At 44.3% G+C, this 25,174-nt stretch overlaps 1 long non-coding RNA gene across 1 annotated transcript in view; it reads left to right on the top strand.

Moving 5' to 3' along the window:
* LOC148138485 (uncharacterized) overlaps nucleotides 1-25,174 on the top strand; it is a 118,720-nt gene that overhangs the window by 55,162 nt on the left and 38,384 nt on the right. Inside the window, exons 6-7 of the long non-coding RNA XR_015753946.1 lie at nucleotides 6,337-6,448; nucleotides 16,327-16,436. This is a non-coding gene — a long non-coding RNA (uncharacterized LOC148138485). The remainder of the gene's footprint in view (nucleotides 1-6,336; nucleotides 6,449-16,326; nucleotides 16,437-25,174) is intronic.

The raw sequence follows: 25,174 nt of genomic DNA, 5'->3' as shown, positions 1-25,174 counted from the left end.
GTCCCTATATTCCTAATGTCTGCAAAATCCTCCCGTTCTGATGTCCCTCCATATCTCTGTAACCCCCACCATCCTCCAGTGCCCTTCTGGGGAACATTGCAGAGGAAGGAGGAGTTGGAGAGTCTGGGCCATGTTCCGAGGTATAAAAGGCTACAGAACCTGCAGGATGGGACCAAGGATGGCTTGTGGAACCTGGAGGATATTATGATTTGAACCACAGGTAATTTTTTATTGGACCATTCAGCTGATCTTACAGTCATAGAGATGTGCAGCATGGAAACAGACCCTTCATTCCAACCCAGCCATGCCGACAGGATATCCCAACCCAATGTAGTCCCACCTGCTAGCAACCGGCCCATCTCCCTCTAAACCCTTCCTATTCATATACCCATCCAGATGCCTTTTAACTGTTGCAGTTGTACTAGCTTCCACAATTTCCTCTGGCAGCTCATTCCATATATGTACTATCCTCTACATGAAAAAGTTGCCCCTCAGTTCTCTTTTATATCTTTCTATTCTTACCCTAAACCTCGCCCTATAATTCTGGACTCGCACACCCCAGGAGAAAGACTATGTCTATTTACCCTATCCATGCCCCTCTTGATTTTATAAACCTCTATAAGGTCACCCTCAGCCTCCGACTCTCCAGGAAAAACAGCCATCACCTGTTCAAACTCTCCCTATAGCTCAACCCTGGCAACATCCTTCTAAATCTTTTCTGAACCCTTTCAAGTTTCACAATATCCTTCCAGTATGAAGTAGAATTCAGTTGCATGCAGTTTTCCAAAAGTGGCTTTGCCACTGTCCTGTACAGCCGCAACTTGACCTCCCAACTCCTGTACTCAATACTCTGACCAATAAAGGAATGCACACCAAGCGCCTTCTTCGCTATCCTAACTACCTGTGACTCTTCTGTCAAGGAACTCTGTATTTCATTTGAAAAATTGCATAGACGGATAGAGTGGCCTGAGGTCTTCTGGGTAATGCTAGTTCAGTCTAAGCTGGTAGGCAGAGCCAGCGAAGTATTTGCAGCGCTGTCTGATGAATGGTCGAAAGATAATGCATATGTCAAACATGCTGTTTTAAGTGCTTATGAATTGCTTATGAAAGGGAAACCACTACAATTCCCTTTACTGTACCATCGCTATCTGTCAAAGCTCCTTCAGGTCTATATCCTCCGAATTGTTGAAACCTGCTCTCACCATTGCAACTCCCATTATTTCCTAACATTGTTGAGTCTCTAAAACCATCCCTATCAGTTTAATCTCCTCCACTGCATACAGCACTCCTAGCCTGGGTAATCTCTTCAATTCCTCCAGTTCCTATATACCTATGTACAGGTGTGACTGCTTCGTGGCCATTGTATCCTCGTTTTTATCTGCAAAAGGCTCCGCTCACTGCAGCACATCCTATGCTCATAAGTGAATCTGGTCTCTCACAAGCCTATCTACGACTCTCTCCTCCAGTCTCTACAAGTTTCCCTATCCCTGTCGTATCTTGCAGCATGCACACCACTCACTCTCTCTGACATGCCTTCCAGTGCATAAAATCATCTCTCCTTCTAACTTTATCCAATCTACAACTTCCTCCCTATCCGTGCAACATTCTCCAGTCTATATCATCTTCCATGTGCTTGCAACATTCTCCAGTCCATACTACCCACCCTTTCCCTGTAATATTCTCCAGTCCATACCATCCTCCCTATCGCTGTGATATTCTCCAGATCCCACAACTGTTGTTAAATATACGACGTCCTGGAATCATGTGAATGTTTCTACACCCTGATCAACATAGACCATGTAACGATCCACAACCCTACACACATCCCTATCTCTGGAATCTAATTAAAGACGCTTTATCTCTAACTTCCTCCAAACAATAAAAACTTTTCTCTTGCGAACATTCTGTAGCAACTGTAACTGTGTTTAACCCTGCAACATTGTCGCGTCCCCAAACATCTCTCCCACTCTGTGACCTCTATCCATCCCTCAAAGGCCCTCTCTCGGTGACACACGCCATGCATTTGCAACAAGGCAGATGGATTGACAGCATTAACTGAAGAGAACAGATATGATCGAACTGTTATTGTGGAGGGGTGGCTGCAGAATGATCATGACAGCAATGTGATTATTGAGGGGTTGTAGGGAATTAGGCAGGATCAGCAAAAAAACCGAACAAGGTCCCATTTTGTTGTGAAGAAAGGACGCAGTCAGTGCATTAGTGAGACAGCCAATTTAATCTGGGAATCAAAATATAGAGTCATTTTGAATGGACAGCTTCCAAATAGCAAGAGGGATCTGGACGATCAAATCACAATCCATGCTCGTTGGTAAGTTGGATACAATATTTTCTTGGTGATAGTAGACAGAGGCATGTGCAGTGGTCAGTTTCTGATTGGACGTCTGTGGCCAATGCTGTTTCACAAGGATCAGTGCTGCGGTGTCTGTGTGTAATTTATATCTGTGATTCAGATGGAAAGGTCAGCAGTTTGATTAGTATTTTGCAGACGACATTTGGAAAGGCATATAATGATTAGGGATAGTTAGGGCAATTGTGGATAGTGAGGAAGAGTGTTCAAGGTTGCAGCAGTGTGTAGATCAGCTGGAACGTTGGGCAGAGATGTGGCAAATTGAATTTCATCGGGACAAGTGTGAAGTGATGCATCTATGAAGTCAAATGGAAGAGAGAAGTGCACTAATTGACTAATTGGAAACATTGATAAACAGAGAGACATTGGATCCAAATCCATAGCACCCGAAATATAACAACACAGTAGGATGTGGTGGTAAAGGAGGAGTATGGTAGGCTTACCTTTATTGGTCACAGTATTGAGTACAGAGGTTTGCATGTCATGTTGTGACTGAATGAAACTTCATTCGGCCATGTTTGGAAGGTTGCGTGTTGTTCTCATCGACACACCACAACAAGGATGTGGAGGTTTTGGGGAGGTTGCAACAGAGGGTTGGCAGAATGTTGCCTGGATGAGAATGTGTTTACTGTAAGGAAGTTGGACGCAGTTGGATTGTTTTGCGAGAGTATCGGAGACTAAGGTGTGACCGGGTACAGGTATATAGCATTAGGAGAGGCGTGAATAGTGTGGATAGTCGGAATCCTCCTTCCAATGTAGAAATGTCAAATACTAGGGCGCCTCGGTTTAAGGTGAGAGTGAGAAGTTTTAAGTGAGATGAATGAGGCCAGTTGTCTTTATCAAGAGGGTAGAAGCTGCTCAGGAGGTGGGAGAGGTGGCAATGAGAGCAAACATTTGAAGGGCATTTAGACAGAAACATGAACAGGCAGAGAATAGAGGGATATCGCCATTGTGCAGGCAGATGGGATTAGTTTAGAATAGCATCATGGTCAGCACAGCCATGGTGGGCCGAAGGGCCTATTACTCTGCTGTACTTTTCGATTTTCTAACTTAACGACATCTAACCTGACAAAGCCCCTCCGAATCCTGGACGTTTCATTGAATTTCTCTCCCATTCTTCAAAACCCCAATAGTTTCAAGGACAATCTACTCCACGTCTTCTCATTGGAAAATCCCGCCATCTCCAGGATCAGCCGAGTGAACCTTCCCTGGCCTGCCTCCAATACAAGAATGTCTTTCCTTACAGATCACATACTGTTCATTATCATCTAGGTGTGGTCTGATATGTACCTTGCATCGTTTTAGCAAGACCTCCTTATTTTTAGAATCCATTCCCTTTGTAATAAATGGCAGCATTTGATTTGCCTTCTCTATGACCTGCTGACCCTGTAAGCTACCTGTTTCAGATTGATTCACAAGGATTCCCAAAACCCTTTGTGCAGTCAGTCTGAAACCAAACAGTGTTAGCCTGACAGTGAGTCGGGAACGTGCTGGAATGTGTTATAAAGGATATGACAATAAATGATAACTGGATGTGTAGAAACAATGGGAGATGTATGATTTTATAAAAGGGGAATATATTTAAATCTGTTGGATTCTATATTTTGGTGTGACCTTAAATGGCAAAATAGATAAGGTTGAGGGAGGCTAGTTGCGGTAGAGGTATATTTGAAATTTTAGAAGCATTTTGACAAGTTCCAACCAAGGCTAAAAATTATCTCGGGAGAGAATAGGGCCCCTGAAATGTCAATGAGGCTGTCTGTGTGGAATCACTGCTGATGGGTGGGATACTGAACAAATATTTTGTGTTCGGATTTACTACGGAGAAAGATATGGAAGCTCGGGAACTTAGGAAAATACATAGGGATGTTTTGAAAAGAGTGCAGGAGAACAGGAGGTGCTGGATGTCTTAAAATGCAATAAGTTAGATAAAACCTTGGGACATGATCAGATGTATCCCAGCGCCTTGTGAGAAGCGAGGGAGAAAATTGCAGGGCCCCTTGCAGAGATATTTGCATCATCAACAGCCACTACAGGCCAGGCAGACTGATGCAGGGGTGGTAAGTTGTTGGAGGAGATTCTGAGGGGAATGATCATCATGCCTTTGGAAAGGTAAGGACAGATTTACGATCGTCAGCATGGCTTTGTGCACGGGAAATCATGCCTCAAATGTGAGTGTGGAGGTAGACAAGTGAGAGATCAAAGCAGAGCAGTACACGATGTCCACATGAACTTTATCAAGGCCTTTGGCAAGGTTCTGCATGGCAGACTGGTTAGTAAGTTGAGATCAGACATAGCCAGGGAGCGCTCACCAACTGGATGCAAAACAGGATTGACGGTAGGAGACGGAGCATGATCATAGAGGGTTACTGCTTAAACTGCAGGCATGTAACTAACAGTGTGCCGTGGGGTTCGGTGCTGTGTCACTGTTGTGCATCATTTATGTAAACAGTTTGGATGATAATACAGAAGCCATGGTTAGCAAGTTTGTGAGTGAGACTGAAATTGGTGATAATGTGGACAGTGAAGAGGGTTATCGAAGAGTACAAAGGGAGCAACAATACTGCTGGGCCAGTGAGGTTAGAAATAACAGGTGGAGAAATGCAAGATGTTGTATTGTGATAAAGCAGACCAGGCTGGACTTGTACAATTAATGTTCGGGGCCTGGATACTGTTGTCAGTGACCCAGGGACGCAGGTACACAGTTTTTTGAAAGTAGCGTCACAGGTAGACAGGCTGGTGAAGCAGGCGTTTGAGATGGTTACCCTTCATTGGGCAGAGCATTGAGAGTAGGAGTTGGGATGTCATGGTGTATCTGTACAGGACATTAGTGAGGCCACTGTATAAGCATTGTTGATTATCTGGTAAAAATCAACTTGTTCACGTATGTCCTTCAGAGAGGGACACCTGGCATTCTTACCTGGTCTGGCTCACATGTGACTCCAGTCCCACAGCAATATAGCTGACTCTGAGCTGCCTCTGGGCAATTAGCAGTGGGGTAATGTATGCTGGTCCATCCGGTGACTTCCTCAGGCCATGAATGAATCAATGAAAATACAGATGTCCATCCCTACCTCTGCAAACAGCTCTAGCTGCAGCAATTCGTACTGGCTTTGTAACATTGTTCAGGCCTTTGCCCCTCTCTGTAACACTCTCACCACCTCCAGCACCTTCAATTCTCCCTGTTCTGACCATCTGATTAAATGCTGACGTTTCCTCTTCCTACTGCACTCCTGCTTGGAGACTACCTAGCGATCTCTTTAACCAATGCGTCCACACTTCTAAACGTTGGCTTCTTCAGAATTGATAGGTTTTTTTTCATCTCTTAATCAAATCCTTTAAGTCCTGGGCCAAGACCGTCTGAAGTGGGGAATGAGCATTGGGAAGGTGTCGAGCACCTCGAGACTTTCAGTGGGGAAAATGAGAATCCAAGAGAAAATAACACAAGGAACGTGCTGCCACACCAACGCTCCACTCCCCCTTCCCATGGCCACCTTCTGCTCCAAGTGTAACAGAACCTGTGAAAGGTAACATCGTTCTGTACAGTCAACTCAGGACCCGCACCGCCCAGGAGTGGGAGAGAGTCAGCCTCGTCTGTGACCCACCGCCAAAGAGATGATGAGATAGGAAGGTTGAATCCCCTCACAATTATCCCAGTGCCTTTGTTACAAATTCAAACAATTCCCTGTTAATGCAGTGTCTAAGAATGTGATATCACTCAGTATCTCTCCATGTGGTATCCCTCGCTGTGTCAGTCTATTTGCTGCCTCTGTCAGCATTTCTCCCTCTTACAGATGGTCTGAGATCCTGAGTCAACAGAATTCTCCACTCCAGAGAGATGCAGCAGCACGGGCAAGGGATGGAGATTGGGATTTTCGAGATCGCTGCTGGACTCTGTGCAACTCTGCATGTGTTATCCTCATTGCATCAGTCTAATTTCCCATTCTGTCTATTTCTGTCTCATGCAGGTAATCAGGATGTTCCTAACTCCTGTCTCATCCATCACCTCATTAAAGCTGGTTGGTCAGCCAGAGAGGGATGGAGAGGGACATCTGGAGCCTTCAGTAAATCCTGCAGCCGGTAAGATCGCTCACAGTATACAGCACAGGGTGGAAGGAGGAGATGTCTTTATTAAGACCTGGAAGACAGGACTTAGACACAGATCTGGGCAAGGAACAGCAACATTCTAGGCTTCATTCCCACCATCTTGTGAGGGTCCTGCTTTCACCTCTGCTGTACTGGTCCTCGATGCGACAGCACAGGGGATCGCAGGCATCAATCCTGGCCCATTCTGTGTTCGTGATCACTGTAATATCCTCCAGTCCCGATAATCCTACCTCTGTCTGGAATCTCCTCTAGTCCACACCATTCTCTCTGTCTCTGTCAGGTTCTCCAATCCCTAACACCCTAATTCCTAAACTTCTGCAGTAGATACTAAATTCCTTCATCCTGGTAAACCCTGACAGTCCTGTCTATCCCTGTAAGATCCTCCCACCAATGCCACCCTCCATGTCAATGTATTTGTCTTTAACCTCTCCATCGGTCCCTATCTATGTAATCTTCTCCAGCTCCTACAACCCTTCCTTTGCTGTGAAAAATTTGTAATCTCCTTATCCTTCTCCAATTCTTTGATCTTTATCTTGTTAAATTTCACCCTCATTCCCGACACCATACCCCTCGCGACCACAGGAACCTCCTTCAGTTTGTGCAACCCTCCCCATCTGTATAACTGTCTCCATCCCAGCACACTGGCATTCTCCATTGCCTTCCGATCTCTGTAACCTTCAGAACCGAGAAGCCTTGTTATAACTGTAAACGTTTCAGTCACTACAATCTTCCATATGTCTGTTAGTATTCACAATACACTTCTCCCGGAAACACACCCCGTCTGTGCCTCTCCGACTGTCTGCCTCTCCCTACATCCATCCCTATCCCTATCTCCAGAATCTAATCCAGCTCCCTCTATCTCTGTAAATTCCTCCAATCCCCAAACCCCTTTGTCCCACTGACATTCTTGACCAGATGTAACTCTGTTTAACTCGAACAGCCTCGAGTCCCTGGAAGCCTCCCTGTCTCTGTAACCTCTACCAATCTGTTTAACCCCCCACTACTGAGGAATGACTCCCTGTATTCGCCATAAGGCAGATGGAATGACAGTGAACAGATATGATGGAACTGTCATCCGGAGATTTAGCTGCAGAATGACCATGACTGGGAGGTGAATACTGAAGGGTTGTTGGGATAGAGTTATAGAGTGCAGCATGGTAACCAACCCTTCGGTCCAATCCATTCATGCTGAGCAGATATCCCAACCCAATCTAGTCCCAATAGGCAGACTAGGCAAAAAGCCAACAACTTGTGAAGGAAGGATGAGGTTAATGTATTAATGAGACAGTCATGTGGATCTGAATATCAAAAGTGGAGCTGAGAATAAGCAAGCAGCAGCAACCATTAGCAGGAATTCTTTTGTAAGCACCAGACAGTGATGGGAATGTCAATATGGTTACAGTCAGGACTGTATGTACTAATGGCAAGGGCAGTACAGTAACTGTGTGTGACAGTGGTCTCCATGCCGACTGATACAGCAATGAGTATCAGTGCTGTAACGGATAGAATCCTGGATTGTATGTGAGGTGGTTTTCTATAACATCATCATATTTGTAGATCAAATGCTGTGTACTAATAAATATCCAATAATTCCATTATAAAGGAGTTTTGTGAGCAGACACCCATAATATTATGCAAGATATAATGAATTTGTGCTCAGATCATGAGATGTAGGAGGGGAATGAAGCCATTTGGCCCATTGACTATGCTCTGTCCTTCAATTAGATCATGGTTGATCTGATACTGTTCAACTCTACTTTCCTGCCTTTTCCACAAAACCCTTGTTTCCCTGATTCATTAACATCTGCAGGAGGTTACAGAACAGTTGGAGAGATAGACAGAAATGGCAAATTGAGTTCAATCTGGACAAGCGTGAGATGATGTCAAATTCAATAAGAACGTTAGCATACTGAGGGATATTGATATACAGAAGGATCTTGGTGCAAGTCGGTAACTCCCAGAAAATGGCAACAGAAGTATTTCAGATGGGAAAGAAAGCAAATGGAGCACTGGCCTTCATCAGTCACAATGTTGGGTATAGTGGTTTCCATCTGATGCTGTGATTCTATAAGACGTTTGTTTGGCCACATTTGGAGTATTGTGTGCAGTTCTCACCTCCACACAATAGGGAGGATGGGGAGGCTTTGGAAGGGGTGCAAAAGGGATTTATCAGCACGTTACCTGTGTTTTAGGGTTTTTAAGGGTGTGTTAGGTTTAAGAGGAAATTAAACAAAGTTGGATAGTTTCGTGAGAGTATCAGAGGCTGACAGGTGACCAAGTATAGGGATATAACGTTAGGACAGGGATAAATAATGTAGATAGTCAGTATCTCTTTTCCAATGTGTAAGTTTCAAATACTGGAGTGCATAGGTTTAAGGTGAGAAAGAGGAAGTTTAAACGAGATGTGTGAAGCAAGTTTTTTTTTACGTGGAGTGGATGTTACTGATTGAGATCGTAGAAGCAGAAATGTGAGTAAAGTTTTGAAGTGGGATTTAGACAGAAACATGAACAGGCAGAGAATAGAGGGATATGGACCATGTGCAGGCAGATGGTATGAGTTAGAATAGTATCTTGGACAGCATAGACGTGGTGGGCCGAAGGGCCTGTTGCTGTGCTCTACTGTTCTATTTTCTAACTTCCCAGCATCTGCCTGATCAGACCCCCTCAGAATTTTGGATGTTTCATTCCATTTCTCTCTCATTATCTAAACTTCAATGGGTTCAACCTCAACCTACTCCACCTCTTCTCATTAGAAAGTTCCTCCATTCCCAGGATCAGCCGAGTGAACCTTCTCTGACCTGTCTCCAATTCAAAAATATCTTTCCTGCGGGCACTCACACTGTTCATGATATTCGAGGTGGGTCTGACTTGTACCTTGCATAGTTTTAGCTAGACCTGCCTAATTTTAGACTCCATTCCCTCTGTAATAAATGTCAGCATTTTATTTGCCATCTCTATTACCTGCTGACCCTGTGAGCTACCTTTTTCAGATTGATAAACAAGATCTCCCACAACCCTTTCTGCTGTCAGTCTGAAACCAAATAGTGTTAGCCTGACAGTAAATCGGGAGCATACTGACATTGTTAGAAAGGATATTTCAATACACAATAACTGGCCACTTAGAAAGCCAATTGATTAAAAGAGAATTTGTTTTTGAGCCTGTTGCATTTAATTTGTTGGTGTGAATATAAGTGGCAGAATTGTAATGGTGTAGGAGGGTGTGGTGGTACGGGGGATATGGTGTATTTGAATTATCAGAAGCCTTTACGCAAGTTTCAATAAGGGCTAAAGAGTCACTTGGTAGAGAATAGGCCCCCTTAAAGATAAATAAGGTCACCCATGTGTGGAACCAGAGGAGATGAGTCAGATATTAGACAAAATAGTGTTGTCAGAATTTACTGTGGCGAAAGACATGGAAGCTCGGGAACGTGGGGAAATAAATAGTGATGTCTTGGAAAGAATCCTCAACAGAGAAGAGAAAGTGCTGGAATCTTAAAACAAATCAAGGTAGATCAATCCTCAGCAGCTCATTAGATCTGTGCTAGAATATTGTGAGAAGCGAGGGAAGAGATTGCAGTGTTTCTAACAGAAATATTTATATTATCAACAGACACAGTGAGGTGTTGGAAGACTGGAGGGCGGCTAATGCTGTTCCATCACTTAAGGGCTGCAGGGAAAAGCCAGGAAATTACAGCTCAGTGACCCCAGTGATAGGGAAGTTGTTGGAGGAGATTCTGTGAGAAAGGTGCTCCTTAAACTTACAAAGGCAAGGGCTGATTCGAGATGGTCAGCAGGGCTTTGTGAGTGGAAAACTATGTTGCACAAACCGGATTGACTCTTCGAGGAGGTGGCCAAAGATAGATGAAGGCAGAGCAGTCAACGTTGTCCACATGGACTTTAGCATCGAGTCAAGAGGAAGGAGGAAGTTTACTTAAGTTCGAGGAAGCAAGGATCAGACAGGGCTCCAGAGAGTTGCATTGGGTGGCAAGGTGTCTCAGTGGTTAGCACTGCTACCTCATAGCACCATGGACTCCATTTCGATTACAGCCTCAGGCGACTGTCTGTGGGGTGTTTGCACATTCTTCCAGTGTCTGCGTGGTTTTCCTCCAGGTGCTCTGGTTTCCCCCCACAGCCCAAAAATGTGCAGATTATGTGGCTCAGCCATGCTAAATTAACCATAGTGTTCACGGATGTGCAGGTGTGGTGCATTAGTCAGGGCAAATGGAGAGTAATAGGGTGGGGAATGGGGCTGGGTTGGATACTGTTTGGAAGGTTGGTATGGAGGTGTTGGGCAAAATGGCCCATTTCCACACAGTAGGGATTCTCTCAAGATACCAGGAAGGAACCGTGGAATGGACTTAGGGCAACTAGAAGGGAATGTGAAAAAGCATTGTTGGGAAGGATTAAGGAAAACCATTAGGTATTCTCCACTTATGGGAGGAACAAGAGCAAGGCATGAGTGAGGATAAGGCCAATCTGGGGTAGTGGAAGGAACTTGTGCCTGGAGTCACAGGAGGTAGGGGAGGTCCTTAATGAATACTATGTCTCAGTATTCACGGCTGAGAAGGGTCTTGTCGTTTGTGAGGGCCGTGTGAAACAGGCTGATGTACGTGAACAGGTGGATGTTAAGAAGGAGAATGTACTGAGAATTTTGTAAAATATAAGTCACTGAGCCAGACTGGATGTGTCCAAAGTTACTACACGAAGCGAGGGAATGGATTGCTGCACACCTGGGTGATGACCTTTGCACCCTCAATGTCCACTGGAGTCGGACCAGATGATTGGAGGCAGGAAACTATGATTCCCTTGTTCAGGAAAGGGAATAGGGATAATCCTGGGAATTGCACACCTGTCAGTCTTATGTCTGTGGTGTGCAGATTATTGGAGAGGACTCTGAGAGATAGGATTTATTATTCTTTGGGAAACCATAGTTTGATTGGAGATAGTCAGCATGGTTTTGTCAGGGGCAGGTCATGCCTTACAAGTCTTATTGAATCTTTTTAGAATGTGATGAAACACCTTTATGGCTCATTCAGAAAATATGGAGGCATGGGATACAGGGAAACCTGTCTGTCTGGATACGGGATTACTGGCCCACAGAAGACAGAGGGCGATGATAGATAGAAAACCATTCATCCTGGAGCTCAGTGACCAGTGGTTTTCTGCAGGGAGTGGTTACAGGACCTCTGCTCTTTGTGATTTTATGAATAAGTTGAATATGTGAATGGAAGAGTCGGTTCGTAAGTTTCCCAATGACACAAAGGTTGGTGGAGTGGTTGATAGTGTGTGGGGCTGTTGTAGGTTGCAATGGGGCATTGACAAGACGCTGAGAAGTAGCAGATGGAGTTCAATCTGGAAAAGTGTGAAGTCGTTAATTTTAGAAGATTGAATTTGAATGCAGAATTCCTGGTTAATGGTAGGATCCTTGGCAGTGTGGAGGAACAGATCCATAGTTCCCTCAAAGTTGCCACCCAAGCTAATCGGCTTGTTAAGAAGGAATATATTGTATGGGATTTCATTAGTTTGGGGATTGAGTTTTAAAGCCGAGAGGTTATGTTGCAGCTCTATAGAGCCCTGGTTAGACCTCAGTTGGAATATTGTGTTCAGTTCTGGTCCCTTCATTACAGGAAGGATGTGTAAGTTTTAGAGAGGGTAAAGAGGAGATTTACCAGGATGCTGCCTGTACTGGAGAGCATGTCTTATGAAGAAAGGTTGAGGGAGCTAAGGCTTTTCTCGTTGAAGTGAAGAAGGATGAGGGGTGACTTGGCAGAGGTGAACAAGGTGATGAAAGTCATAGATAGAGTGAATAGAGAGATTTTTTTACCTTGACATAAATAGCTATTACAAGGGGTTATAATTTTCCGGTGATTAGCAGATGGTTAAGGGGAGATCTCAGAGGTAGGTTCATTACATATAGAGTGGTGTATGTGGAATGCACTGCCAGCGGTGGCAGTAAAATTAGATGCATTCGGGACATTTAATATACTTCTGGATAGGCACATGGATGATAAAAAAAATGAAGGGAACGGAAGTTCGAGTCATAGAGGTGTACAGCATGGAAACAGACACAACAGTCCAACCCGTCCAAGCCGACCAGATATCCCAAACCAATCAAATCCCACCTGCCAGCACCTGGTCCATATCCCTCCAAACCTTTCATATTCATATACCTCTTAAATGTTGCAATTGTACCAGCCTTCACCACTTCTTCTGGCAGCTCATTCCATACACGTACCACACACTGTGTGGAAAAAGTTGCCCCTTTGGTCTCTTTTATGTCTTTCCCCTCTTATCCTAAACCTATGGACTTCCCAACCACAGGGAAAATACTTTGTCTATTTACCCTATCCATGCCCTTCATAATTTTGTAAACCTCTGTAAGGTCACCCCTCAGCCTCCGACACTTCAATGAAAAACGCCCCAGCCAGTTCAGCCCCTCCCTATAGCTCAACTCCTCCAACCCTGGCAACATACTTGTAAATCTTTTCTGAACGCTTTCAAGTTTCCCAACATCTTTCCAAAAGTAAGGAGACCAGAATTGCATGCAATATTACAACAGTGGCCTAACCAATGTGCTGTACAGTTGCAGCATGACCTCCCAACTCCTGTACTCAATACTCAGACCAATAAACGAAAGCATACCAAACACCTTCTTCACTATCCTATCTACCTGCGACTCCACTTTCAAGGTGGTATGAACCTGAACCCCAAGGTCGCATGGTTCAGCAACACTCCCTAGGACCTTACCATTAAGTGTGTAAGTCTTGCTAAAATTTACTTTCCCAAAATGCCGCAGCTCGCATTTATCTGAATTAAACTCTATCTGCCACTTTTTTTTAATCTTACGGTCGGATAAAAGATTGGCATTTCATCATGACCGAAGGGTCTTGTTCCGTACTGTTCTGTGTTCTACGTGTCGTATGGAAAGCTGGGTAATAAGCTCAGATCAGTGTAAAAGGTTATGACGTTCAGGAGGAGGTAGTCAACTGGACAGAAAATTGGGCTAGATGGTAGGAGACTGAGGGTGATGGGAGACATATTGTCTTTCTGACTGGCGACATGTGACCAGCAGTGGGGTGGGTCCCCTGTTGTTTGTTATTTGGATAAATGGTTTGGATGGGAATATTGTTAAGTAAGTTAAGTTTTTTGGGTGACACTGAAATTGGTGGTAAACTGGACAGTGATGAAGGTTATCTATGATACAACAGGATGAACAGTACTGCTGGGATAGTGGGCTGAAGAATAGCTGATGGAGTTTAATTAGATAAAGGTGAAGTGTTCCATTTTGGTGAAACAAACCAGGGTGGGACTTGTACAGTTAATGTTAGAGCCCTGGGTCGTGTTGTCAGTAAGTGACCCAGTGACCCAGGTAAACAGTTCTTTAAAAGTGGTGTCACAGACAGGCTGGTGAAGAAGGCGTTTGGGATGGTTTCCTTCACTGGGCAGAGCATTAAGAGTAGGAGTTGGGACGACATATTGTATCTGTACAAGACATTGGTGAGGCCACCATAAAAGCATTGTTGATCAGTGGGAAGAACTCATCTGGTTCACTGACCTCCTTTTGTGTAGAAAATCTGACATTCTAACCTGGCCTGGCTAATATGTGACTCCAGACCCATTGCAGTATGACTGACTCTGAGCTGTCCTCTGTGTAATTAGCAGTGACACCCACATCTCATGAATGAATAAATAAAAATACATGTATCCCTCCCTATCTCTGCAAACACCTCCGGCTGCAGCAATCCGTACTAGCTTTGTAACACCGTTCAGATCCTGTCCACTCTCTGTAACACTCTCACCACCTCCAGCACCTTCACCTCTCCCTGTTCCTTTTGTGACATTAAACCCTTACACTGATTCCCCTTCCCACTGCCCAACTCCTGCGAGCAGACCCTTTGCAATCCCTTTAACACTTACTCCAAAAACATTTTCTCGCTTCAGGATTTTAAGTACTTTTTGGTGATCTTCTAAGCCTCATAATCTAATATGATCCATTTTGTCCTGAGTGAGGGGCCGGAGGGAATTTCTTGCTGAGATTTTCTGTTTCGATGGAATGTTCTTTTGTTGAGTGATTTACTCTTCCTTCAAACTGTTCATTTACAGGCCCATATTTCAGTCTGTTTCGCCTCTTTACCTTGGTCAGGTCTCATCTCAAACCCGTGTAATTGGCTGTTTTTGTTTCTAGTTGTAGCTTGTCCTTTCTGTGGTTCACTTTAAAACTTTATATTTCTTTAAACTGCACTTTATCACCATTTCCCTGAGGATCTCTCCAGGTGACATTACTCATCCACTAAGTTTCATCACACATCGGTCACTCTGAGATAGCTATGTCCCTAGCCAGTTGCACAATTTGTTATTCAAAAAAAAACCGACAAAAACTTTTTCTGAACTCCTCTTCCAATATCACTATTGTCAGTGTGACTGTCCCAGATTATGGAAATATTGAAGTTTTCCAAAATTATCACAATGCCTTTGTTAAAAAATTCCAGTGAGTTCCTGTGTAATGCAGTGATGAGCAATGGAATGCAGTTCGCTGCCCTAAAACGGTTCTGCTGCTTGTGTCCTTGGAAAGTAGTAGCCAGAATTTACATTCAGACTGACTCTACTTCATGATCTGAGGCCAAATGATTTCTCTGTAATGCCTTTGTTATCCATTATTGTTAGCGTTGCCCATTTTGCCTGAGTTTGCACAAGGTGGTGAACCATTGAATATTTATGCCCACCTTTTGTTCGCCCTGTACGCATGTCTCTCTGGTGTCTAAATCCCTTTTATCTCTGTGTCACAAATGAATCTACCTTATTGAAGAGACATTATCCATTCCAAAAAAAACATAATTTACTATTTTCCATAATTTCCTGTCACAGCCCTATTCCCTGATGTACATTCCCTGGTGTAGTTAAACTCTGTCCCATCCTGTTCCTTTCTGCTTGTCTTCAGTCATATTCCCACGCTGCTCCCACACTTCACCTTTTCTCTTTGCATTTGGAAAGCTCGTTTCACCTGAACCCTGTCCCAGCATCCTCTGTGTCAGTTTAAAGCCCTGTCCCATAAACCTACCGACATGATTGGCCAGGACACTGGTTCCAGTACAGTTCCAGTGGGACCATCCTAATGGACTATTTATTAAATCGGGTATGGGATGTGGGTGCCTCTGGCTGACCAGCCTTTCTTTTCCAGCCCTAGCTGCCTTCGAGCTAAGTAACTTGCTCGGCCATTTCAGAGGGTAATTGAGAGGCAAACACTTTGCTGTGAGTACATCGTGTAGACCACGTGAGGAGATGTCCTTATCTAAAGGACAAGTATTTGGTTTTTTTGCACATCAGCAATGGTTTCGTATTTATTTATGGATTGTTAATTACTATTTTTAAAATTATTAATTTCAAACTCCACCATTTCTGATGGTGGGATTCAAACCCTCTTCCCCTGAACATTAGCTGAGGTTTTGGATACATGTTCTAGCAATAATACCACTTGGCCATGACTTCACTTGCTCACTGGTTGCTCATCCCTGAGCACTGATACTAGAGCATCATGAAGCTAAACCCATTCTTCCAACATGACTGTGTGATCCTGAAGTCTTGCAGCACTCTGGTGATATCACTCAGTCTCTGTCCATGTGGTATCCCTCACTGTGTGGGTCGAATTGCTGCCTCTGTCAGCGCCTCCCGCTCTTCCAGTTACTCCAGATCCTGAGCCAACAGAATTCTCCACTCCAGAGAAATGCAACAGCACAACCCAGGGATGGAGTGGGACTTTCCAGATAGCTGTGGGGTTCATTTCCATTCTCCATGTGTAACCCTCACTGCATCAGTCTAATTTTCTATTCTGTCTATCTCTCTGTCTCCTGTAGGTATTTAGGAAGTTCTGGGGGTCTCGTCCAACACCTCATTGAAGATGATTGGTCAGCCCGAGAGGCAAACGGAAGGGCGATGTGGAGTCTTCAATAAATCCTGCAGTGAGGTAAGATCACTCACAGTGCACAGAGCAGGGAGTAATGAGAGGGCTCCAAACATCGCTAACAGGACATGACATAGATACAGTGCTGGAGGGGGAGCGCAGTACAGTACAGACACACCCCAGACTCAATCACCACCTCTACTTTATTTTATGTTGCACTGAGACAGCATGGGGAGTGCATAGTTATCAATCCAGGCCTGTGCTGTCTTAGTGAGCATCAGGACAACAGAGGGGCAAGCAGGCCTCTGACGAGAGGTTGGGAATGCTGCCTGGGATCTTTCTGTTCTGTGTCCTCCCTCCATCACTGTGCTAAGACTCACTACTCTGCAACTCTGTGCCTATGGCATGGCTTGTGCAACAGTGTCTTCAGTAATTTTTAACTCCTATAACAGTTCCTGTCCCTGTAACTACCTCCCTTCCCGATAGTCCTCCACATATTTGAAATGTACTGCATTCCAGACTACCCTCCTTATCGCTATAAATTGCTTCAGCGTCTACAACATGCTTTATTTCGGTACTGTAATCCTCTTTAACTGGATACAGAGTGATACAGCACAGAAACAGAACCTGTGGTACAACTCATCAATGCTCTCCATGTTTCCTATAATGAATGAGTCTCATTTGCCTGCGTTTGGCCCTTAGCTCTTCAAACCTTCTCCCCTCCATGTACCTGCCCAAATGTCTTTTCCATGCTGTAATTGTTCTTGTTTCTCCCATGTTCCCCTGGCAGTCTGTTCTGTCTGTGCACCATCCTCTGTGGATAATGTTGCCCCTCAGCTCCCTCTTTAAATCTTTGCTCTCTCACGTCCCGTTTGTACTCTCGAGTTTTGGACTCCCTTACCCTTCGCTATTCACCATTCTTAGGCCCAATCCTTGTGGCACTCCACTGGAAACAGACCTCCAGTCTGATAAGCAAACCTCCAACACCACCCTCTGTCTTCTACCTTTGAGCCAGTTCTGTATCCAAATAGCTAGTTCTCCCTGTATTCCATGAGATAGAATCTTGTTAATCAGTCTCCCATGGGGAACCTTGTCGAATGCCTTACTGAAGTCCACATAGATCACATCTACCGGTCAGCCCTCTTCAATCCTCTTTGATACTTCTTCCAGTCTTCCGACACCTCAACTGTGACTATCGATGATACAAATATCTCAGCAAGAGGCCCAGCAATCACTTCTCTAACTTCCCACAGAGTTCGAGGGTACACCTGATCAGGTCCTGGGAATTTATCCACCTTTATGCATTTCAAGACATCCAGCACCTGCTCCTCTGTAATATGGACATTTTGCAAGGTTTCACCATCTATTTCCCTACATTCTATATCTTCCATATCATTTTCCCCAGCAAAAACTGATGCAAAATATTTGTTTACTATCTCTGTCTTTTCAACTTTGTAATTGTAACCACGTCCACCATTCCTCAGGAAGATCATTCCACAACCAAAACACCCCATGTCTTTTTTTTAACATCTCTCTCTTCTAACCTTAAAAATGTGGTCCCTCCTCTTGAGACTCCCCCATCCTACGGAAAAGGCAACTACCATTCAATCGATCTATATCTCATTTTTTAAAATAAACTTTTATAACATCACATCTCAAACTCCAGGCTCCAGTGAAAAAAGACTCAGCCTATCCAGCTATTTTTCAGAACTCAAGCCAATCATGTCCAACAATGTCCTGGTAAATCTCTGCTGAACATCCTGCAGCTTTATAATATCCTCCCTATAACTGGGCGACCAGAACTGGACAGAGTATTGCAGAAGAGGCCTCAAAAATGTCTGCACAATCTCAGCATGACGTCCCAAATCCTCCACTCAATGGACTGAGCAATAGTCAGGCGTGCGAAGCACTGGCTTATCCATCCTGTGATGCAAGCTTCACGATTTATGTACCTGAACCCGGAGGTCCCTCTGCACTAAAACACTAACCGAGGCCCGAACATTAATTGTATAAGCTCTACCCTTGTTTGTTTTACCAAGTGCACTACCTCGCATTTATTCAGATTGAATACCATCTACAGTTTTTCAGCCCATTCACCCATTTCATCAAGATCGCTTTGTAATCTCAAAAACCCTCCTTCACTGCCCACTATACTACCCTCCAGTCTGTCCAGCACATCACACATGGCTATCAATGGTACAAATCGCTTTGCTCGCTGCTCCACAATTTCTTCCCTACCATCCCACAATGTCCTGTGATACACTTAATCAGGTCCTGGGGCTTTCCATTCCTGTAAAATCTCCAGCACCACCTCTTCTATAACATGCACTCTTTTTAGAGATGGGCAGCATGGAAACAGACCCTTTGGTCCAACTCATCAATGCTGACCAGAAGATCTAAATAAATCCATCCCATTTACCAGCATTTGGCCCATGTACCTCTAAACCCTTATTATTCATATACCCATCCAGATACATTTTAAATGTTGTCATAGTATCAGTATCTGCTACTTTCTCTCTCAGCTCATTCCATACATACATCAGCGTGTGCATAAAAGAGCTGTCCCTTCAGTGCCATTTAAACCTTTCCCCTTCAACCTTAAACCTATGTCCTCTAGATTTAGACTCTCCAACTCTTGGGAAAAGACCTTGACTGTTTACCCAATCCATACCCCTCATGTTTATATAAACCTCTGTCAGATCACCACTCAGTCTCCGATGCTCCAGGGAAAATAACCCCAGCTTATTCAGCAACAATCCTGGCAACATCTTGTTAATCTTTTCTGAACATTTTCAACTTTCACAACATCCTTCCTATAGCGGGGATACTGGAATTGCAGAGAACTCCAAATGTGGTCTAACGTATTACTCTTGTTCCCTGAGTTCCCCAGTCTTTGTCCACAATAAGTTCTGGAGTAAAAAATGTGTTTAAGGTCTTAGCCATATCCTGCGGTTCCACACACCAATAGTCTCCTTGATCTTTAAGGGACACTATTTTGTCTCGAGTTACTCTTTTACTCTTAATATATTTATACAATCACTTTTGGATTCTCCTTATCATTCTCTGCTGAGACTATTTCATGTACCCTTTCTGCATTCCTGATTTCTACCCAAAGTATATTCCTGAAGTCCCTGTGATCCTTAGGGATTCCCTTGATCCAGCGGGCTATACCTGACATGAGCCCCCTTTTCCTTGACCAGATCCTCAAGAGACAGCCAATGTTTTCTAGTGCTGTCAGCATTGGCCTGCACATAAACAGGAACATGCTGGTGGTGATCGCTCAATTTATCTCAGTTTTAAAATATTCTCACTTGCCAGACTTCCCTTTCCCTGCAAATAGACTCCCAATCACCTTTTGAGAGTTCCTGGCTAATATTATCAAGATTAGTCTGGCCCCATTTTATAACTTGAACCTGTGGACCAGCCCTGTCCTTTTCCATGGCTATTTTCAAACTAATAGACTTGAGTCACTTTGGCAAAATGCTTTCCCACTCACACCTCAGTCCCTTTTCCTACCTTGTTTCCCAAGGGGAGGTCAGGTTTTGCCCCTTTCTCTTTTCAGGCCATTTACATATTGATTGGGAGTTTTCTGGAACACAATTACCAAATTCCTCCCTTGCAAACACTGAACACTGGCAGTCCCAGTCTAGGTTTGGAAAGTTTAAAAACCCCAACCATAACAGCCTTATTAATATGATTGATATTTGAGATCTCCTGATATGTTTGTTCCTCAGTCTGCCACGGAGTATTCATGGTCAGTAGGACAATCGTGTCAGAGTGATGACCCATTCTTATTTCTCAGTTCCACTAACATAGCGTCACTGGGTGATCCTACAGGAATATCCTCTCTAGGTACTGATGAAATGATTCATGCAATGAAAACCCCACCACCACACGTCCTCTCTTGCCTCCCCTTCGATCCTTCCTGTAGCATCTCCACCTTGAAACACTATCACCCACCCTGTCAATGTGAGCTCCTCCTGTATCTCCATCCATTTACCCATCTCCATAACCTTCTCCAGCTCTTACCCCTATCTGTTTAAACATCACTCTCCACTCGAACCTCCCCTACCGCAGGAACTTCCTCCTGTTTGTGCAATGCTCTCTTATCTGTGAAACTGTCTCCAACCAAACTTGCTACCCCAATCTCTCAAAAACCAATCCAGATTCCACAGCCTCCATGTTTAAATAACCCCTAGAACCTAAGCCTCCCTATATCTGTAAACATCTTCAGTCACGATAACCCTCCATATCTCTGTTTGTTCCGCCAGATGATGCAAACCTCTTTATCTCTGTAATCTGGTCAGTTCCCTGAAACAGTCACTGTCTGTGTAATCCAGCCCTGTCCTACAAACATCCTTAGCCCTGTAAACTTCTCTATCCCTCCCAACATTCCCAACTCCATGAACCCGTCAGCCCTACAGCTCTCCACATTTCTGTAACCTCCTAGGGGCCTATGGTCCTCCCTCCCTGTCAAACCACCTCCAGTCCCCACATCCCTCCCAATCTGGGTCCTCTGCTCCAGATCAGACCATTGCTGTCTCTGTAAACACCTGCACTCCTGCCAACTCTTCCCATTTGTGTAACCTTGTTCAGACTCCATACTCTCCAGTTTTCTGCATCCTCTTCATGCATTGCAACTAAAACCACATGTTTATGTAATATCCACCAGTGCTTACACCCTCCCCAGCTCAGGAATCTCTTACAGTCCTAACAAAGCAACTAAACTGTGAAACCTCTCATTTCCCTACAATCCTCCCTCCCTCCCTCCTCAAATGCCTTCATCACCATGAAACCTCACAACTACTGAAGCCTCCCTTTGGTACTGCAACCCTCCTAATGTCTGCAAAATCGTCCTGTCCTGATATCCCTCCCTATCTCTGTAACGGGTGCCACCCTCCAGTGCCCTTCTGGTGAACATGGCAGAGGAGAGAAGATTTGTAGAGTCCAGGCCATGTTACGGAGGTAGAATTCTGGGGATTACAGATTTGGTCTAATGTCTGTGGTGTGCAGATTATTGACGAGGACCCTAAAGACAGGATTTATGACTACTTGGAAAACCATAGTTAAATTAGTGACAGTCAGCATGGGTTTGTGAGGGGTCGAGTCATGCCTCACAAATCTTATTGAATTCTTTGAGGATATGACAGAATACGTTGATGGATCATTCAAAAAAGGATGATTGGGATACAGGGAAATCTGTCTGTCTGGATACAGGATTGGATGGCCCAGAGAAGACAGAGGGTGGCAGTAGATGGACAGTATTGAGCCTGGAGCTCAGTGACCAGTGGTGTTCTGTAACAATCGGCTCTGGGACTCTGCTCTTTGTGATTTTTGTAAATGACTTGGATGTGAATGTTGTAGAGTGGGTTAGTAAGTTTGCCAATCACGTGAAGGTTGGTAGAGTGGTGGGGAATGTGGAGGGCTGTTGTAGGTTGCAATGGGACATTGACAGGACGCAGAGCTGGGCTGGAAGTGGCAGATGGAGTCCAATCTGGAAAAGTGTGAAGTGATTCATTCTGGAAGGTCGAATTTGAATACAGAATACAGGGTGAAAGGCAGAATACTTGGCAGTGCGGAGGAACAGAGAGACCATGGGGTCCGTGTCCATAGATCCCCCAAAATCGCCACGCACGTTGGTAGGGTTGTTAAAAAGGCATATGTTGTGTTGGCTTTCCTTAGAAGGGGATTGATTTTAAGAGCCGTAAGGTTTTACTGCATCTTTATAGGGTCCTGGTGAGACCACACTTGGAATATTGTGTTCAGTTCTGGTCCCCTGTTTACAGAAAGGATGTGCAAGTTTTAGAGAGTGTACACAGGAGATGTACCAGAATGCTGCCTGGAATGGAGGGCAGTTCTTACTAAGAAAGTTTGAGGGAGCTAAGGCTTTTCTCATGGGAGTGAAGAAGGGGGTAAGGTGAACTGGTAGAGGTGAACAAGGTGATGGAGAAAGTGAGGTCTGCAGATGCTGGAGATCAGAGCTGAAAATGTGTTGCTGGAACAGCGCAGCAGGTCAGGCAGCATCCAGGGAACAGGAGAATCGACGTTTCGGGCATAAGCCCTTCTTCAGGAATCCTGAAGAAGGTCTTATGCCCGAAATGTCGATTCTCCTGTTCCGTGAACAAGGTGATGCGGGGCACAGAGTGAGTGAATAGTCAGAGACATTTCCTCCTACGGAATAAATGGCTATTACAAGGCGGCATAATTTTAAGGTGATTGGAGGATGGATAAGAGCATAGAGAATGGTAGGTGGTTGGAATGCACTGCCAATGGTGATAGTAAAATTAGATACTTTCGAAACATTTAATAGACTCTTGGATAGACAGATGGATAATAGTAAAAAGAAGGGTATGTCGGTTAGTTTGATCTTACAGTTGGATAACAGGTTGGCATGAAATCATGGCCGAAGGGTCTTGGGCTGGACTGTTCTGTGTTCTATCTTCTGTCTGGTAAACTGGGTAATAAGCTCAGTTCATTGCAAAAAGGATATGGCATTCAGGAGGAACGAGGGAACTGGATACAAAATTGGCCTGATGGAAGGAGACACAGGGTGATGGGATACATGTTGTTTTTCTGACTGGAGGAATGTGACCAGCGGTGTAGTGGGTCCCCTGTTGTTTGTTATTTGGATAAATGGATTGGATGGGAATATTGGTTTCCTGGTAAGTAAGGTTTTTTGGTGACGCTGACATTGGTGGTAAAGTGGACAGTGAAGAAGGTTATCTGTGATACAACAGGATGAACAGTCCTGCTGGGATAGTGAGCTGAAGAATAGCAGACGGAGTTTAATTAAATAAATGTGAGGTGTTCCATTTTGGTGAAACAAACCAGGGTGGGACTTGTACCGTTAATGTTCGGGCCCTGGGTCGTGTTGTCAGTCAGTGACCCAGTGACCCAGGTACACAGTTCTTTGAATGTGGTGTCACAGGTAGACAGGCTGGTGAAGCAGGCGTTTGGGGTGGTTACCTTCATTGGGGATGGCATTAAGAGTAAGAGTTGGGATGTCATGTTGTGGCTGTAGAAGACATTGGTGGGGCCACCATTAAAACATTGTTGATCAGTAGGAAGAACTCATCTAGTTCACTAACCTCCTTGAGGGAAGGACATCAAATATTCAAACCTGGTCTGGCCGACATATGACTCCAGACCCACAGCAATATGGCTGACTCTGAGCTACCCTCTCAGTAATTAGCAGAGGCGTCAAAGAACGTTGTTCCAGGCAGTGACACCCACATCCCATGAATGAATAAATAAAAATACCTATGTCCCTCCCTACCTCTGCAAACCCCTCCAGCGGTAGCAATCCGTCCTGGCTTTGTAACACCCTGACCACTCTCTCTGTAACACTCTGACCACCTCCAGCACCTTCACCTCTCCCTGTTCCTATCGTGTCAATGAACCCTGACCGTGGCTCCCCTTCCCACAGCCCTCCTCCTGCGAGCAGACCCATTGCAATGCATTAACATTTACTCCTAAAACACACTCTCATTTCAGGATTTTAAGTACTTTTTGGTGATCTTCTCAGCCTCATGACCTTGTATGATTCCTTTTGTCCTGAGTAAGGGATCAGTGGGAATTTCTTGCTGAGGTTTTTACTGTTTCAATCGAATGACCTTCTGTTGTGATTTACACTGTTCCTTCAAATGTTCTCCACTGTTCGTTTCCAGCCACATATTTCAGTCTGTTTAGCCTGTTTACCTTGGTCAGTTCTCCTCTCAAACTCATGTAATTGGCTATTTTTTGTTTCTAGTTGTAGCTTGTCCTTTCTGTGATTCACTTTAAAACTTTATATTTCTTTAAACTGCTCTTTATCACAATTTCCCGAAGGATCTCTGCAGGTGACATTACTCATTCACTAAGTTTCATTACACGGTCCCTCTGCAATAGTTATGTCCCTTAACAGTTGCACAATGTGGTTTTCAAAGAAACACTGAAAAAAAAATTGTCCGAAATCCTCTTCCAATATCAATGTTGTCCGTGTGATTGTCCCCGATTATACAAGTATTGAAGTTTTGCAAAATTATCACAATGCCCTTTTTAAAAAAATGTCAATGAGTTCCTGTGTAATGAAGTGATGAGCAATTAAAAGCTGTTCGGTTGCTAAAACTGTTCTGTTACTTGTGTCCTTGGCAAGTAGTAGCCAGAATTTACATTCAGACTGAATCTACTTCATGATCTGAGGCCAAATGCTTTCTCTGTAATGCCTTTGTTATCCATTATTGTTTGCGTTGTCCGTTTTGCCTGAGTTTGCACAAGATTGCGAATCACTGAGTATTTTTGTTCATCCTGTATTCATGTCTCCCAGCTGTCTAAATCTCTTTTATCTCTGTGTCTCAAATCCATCTTCCTTATTACAGCGACATTGTCCATTCAGAAAAAAACACAACTTACTCTTTCCCACAATTTTCTGTCACAAATCTATTCGCTGATGTACAATTTTAGTTAAACTCTGCCCTATCCTGTTCCGTTCTGTTTGTCTTCAGCCACATTCCCATACTGTTCCACTGCTCCACGTTTTCTCTCTGGATTTAGAAAGCTCCTTTCACCTGAAGCCTGTCCCTGCATCCTCTCTGTCAGTTGAAAGCCCTGTCCATAAGGAGAAAGTGAGGTCTGCAGATGCTGGAGATCAGAGCTGAAAATGTGTTGCTGGAGAAGCGCAGCAGGTCAGGCAGCATCCAGGGAACAGGAGAATCGACGTTTCGGGCATAAGATTCCTGAAGAAGGGCTTATTCCTGAAACATTGATTCTCCTGTTCCCTGGATGCTGCCTGACCTGCTGCGCTTCTCCAGCAACACATTTTC

Source organism: Chiloscyllium plagiosum, unplaced genomic scaffold (assembly GCF_037043375.1).
Source record: "Chiloscyllium plagiosum isolate Xiang-an unplaced genomic scaffold, Cpla_swu_hap1 HiC_scaffold_40, whole genome shotgun sequence".
Taxonomy (NCBI): domain Eukaryota; kingdom Metazoa; phylum Chordata; class Chondrichthyes; order Orectolobiformes; family Hemiscylliidae; genus Chiloscyllium; species Chiloscyllium plagiosum.
Note: the sequence above shows the minus strand (reverse complement) of the source record. Positions and strands in the feature narration are given on the sequence as shown.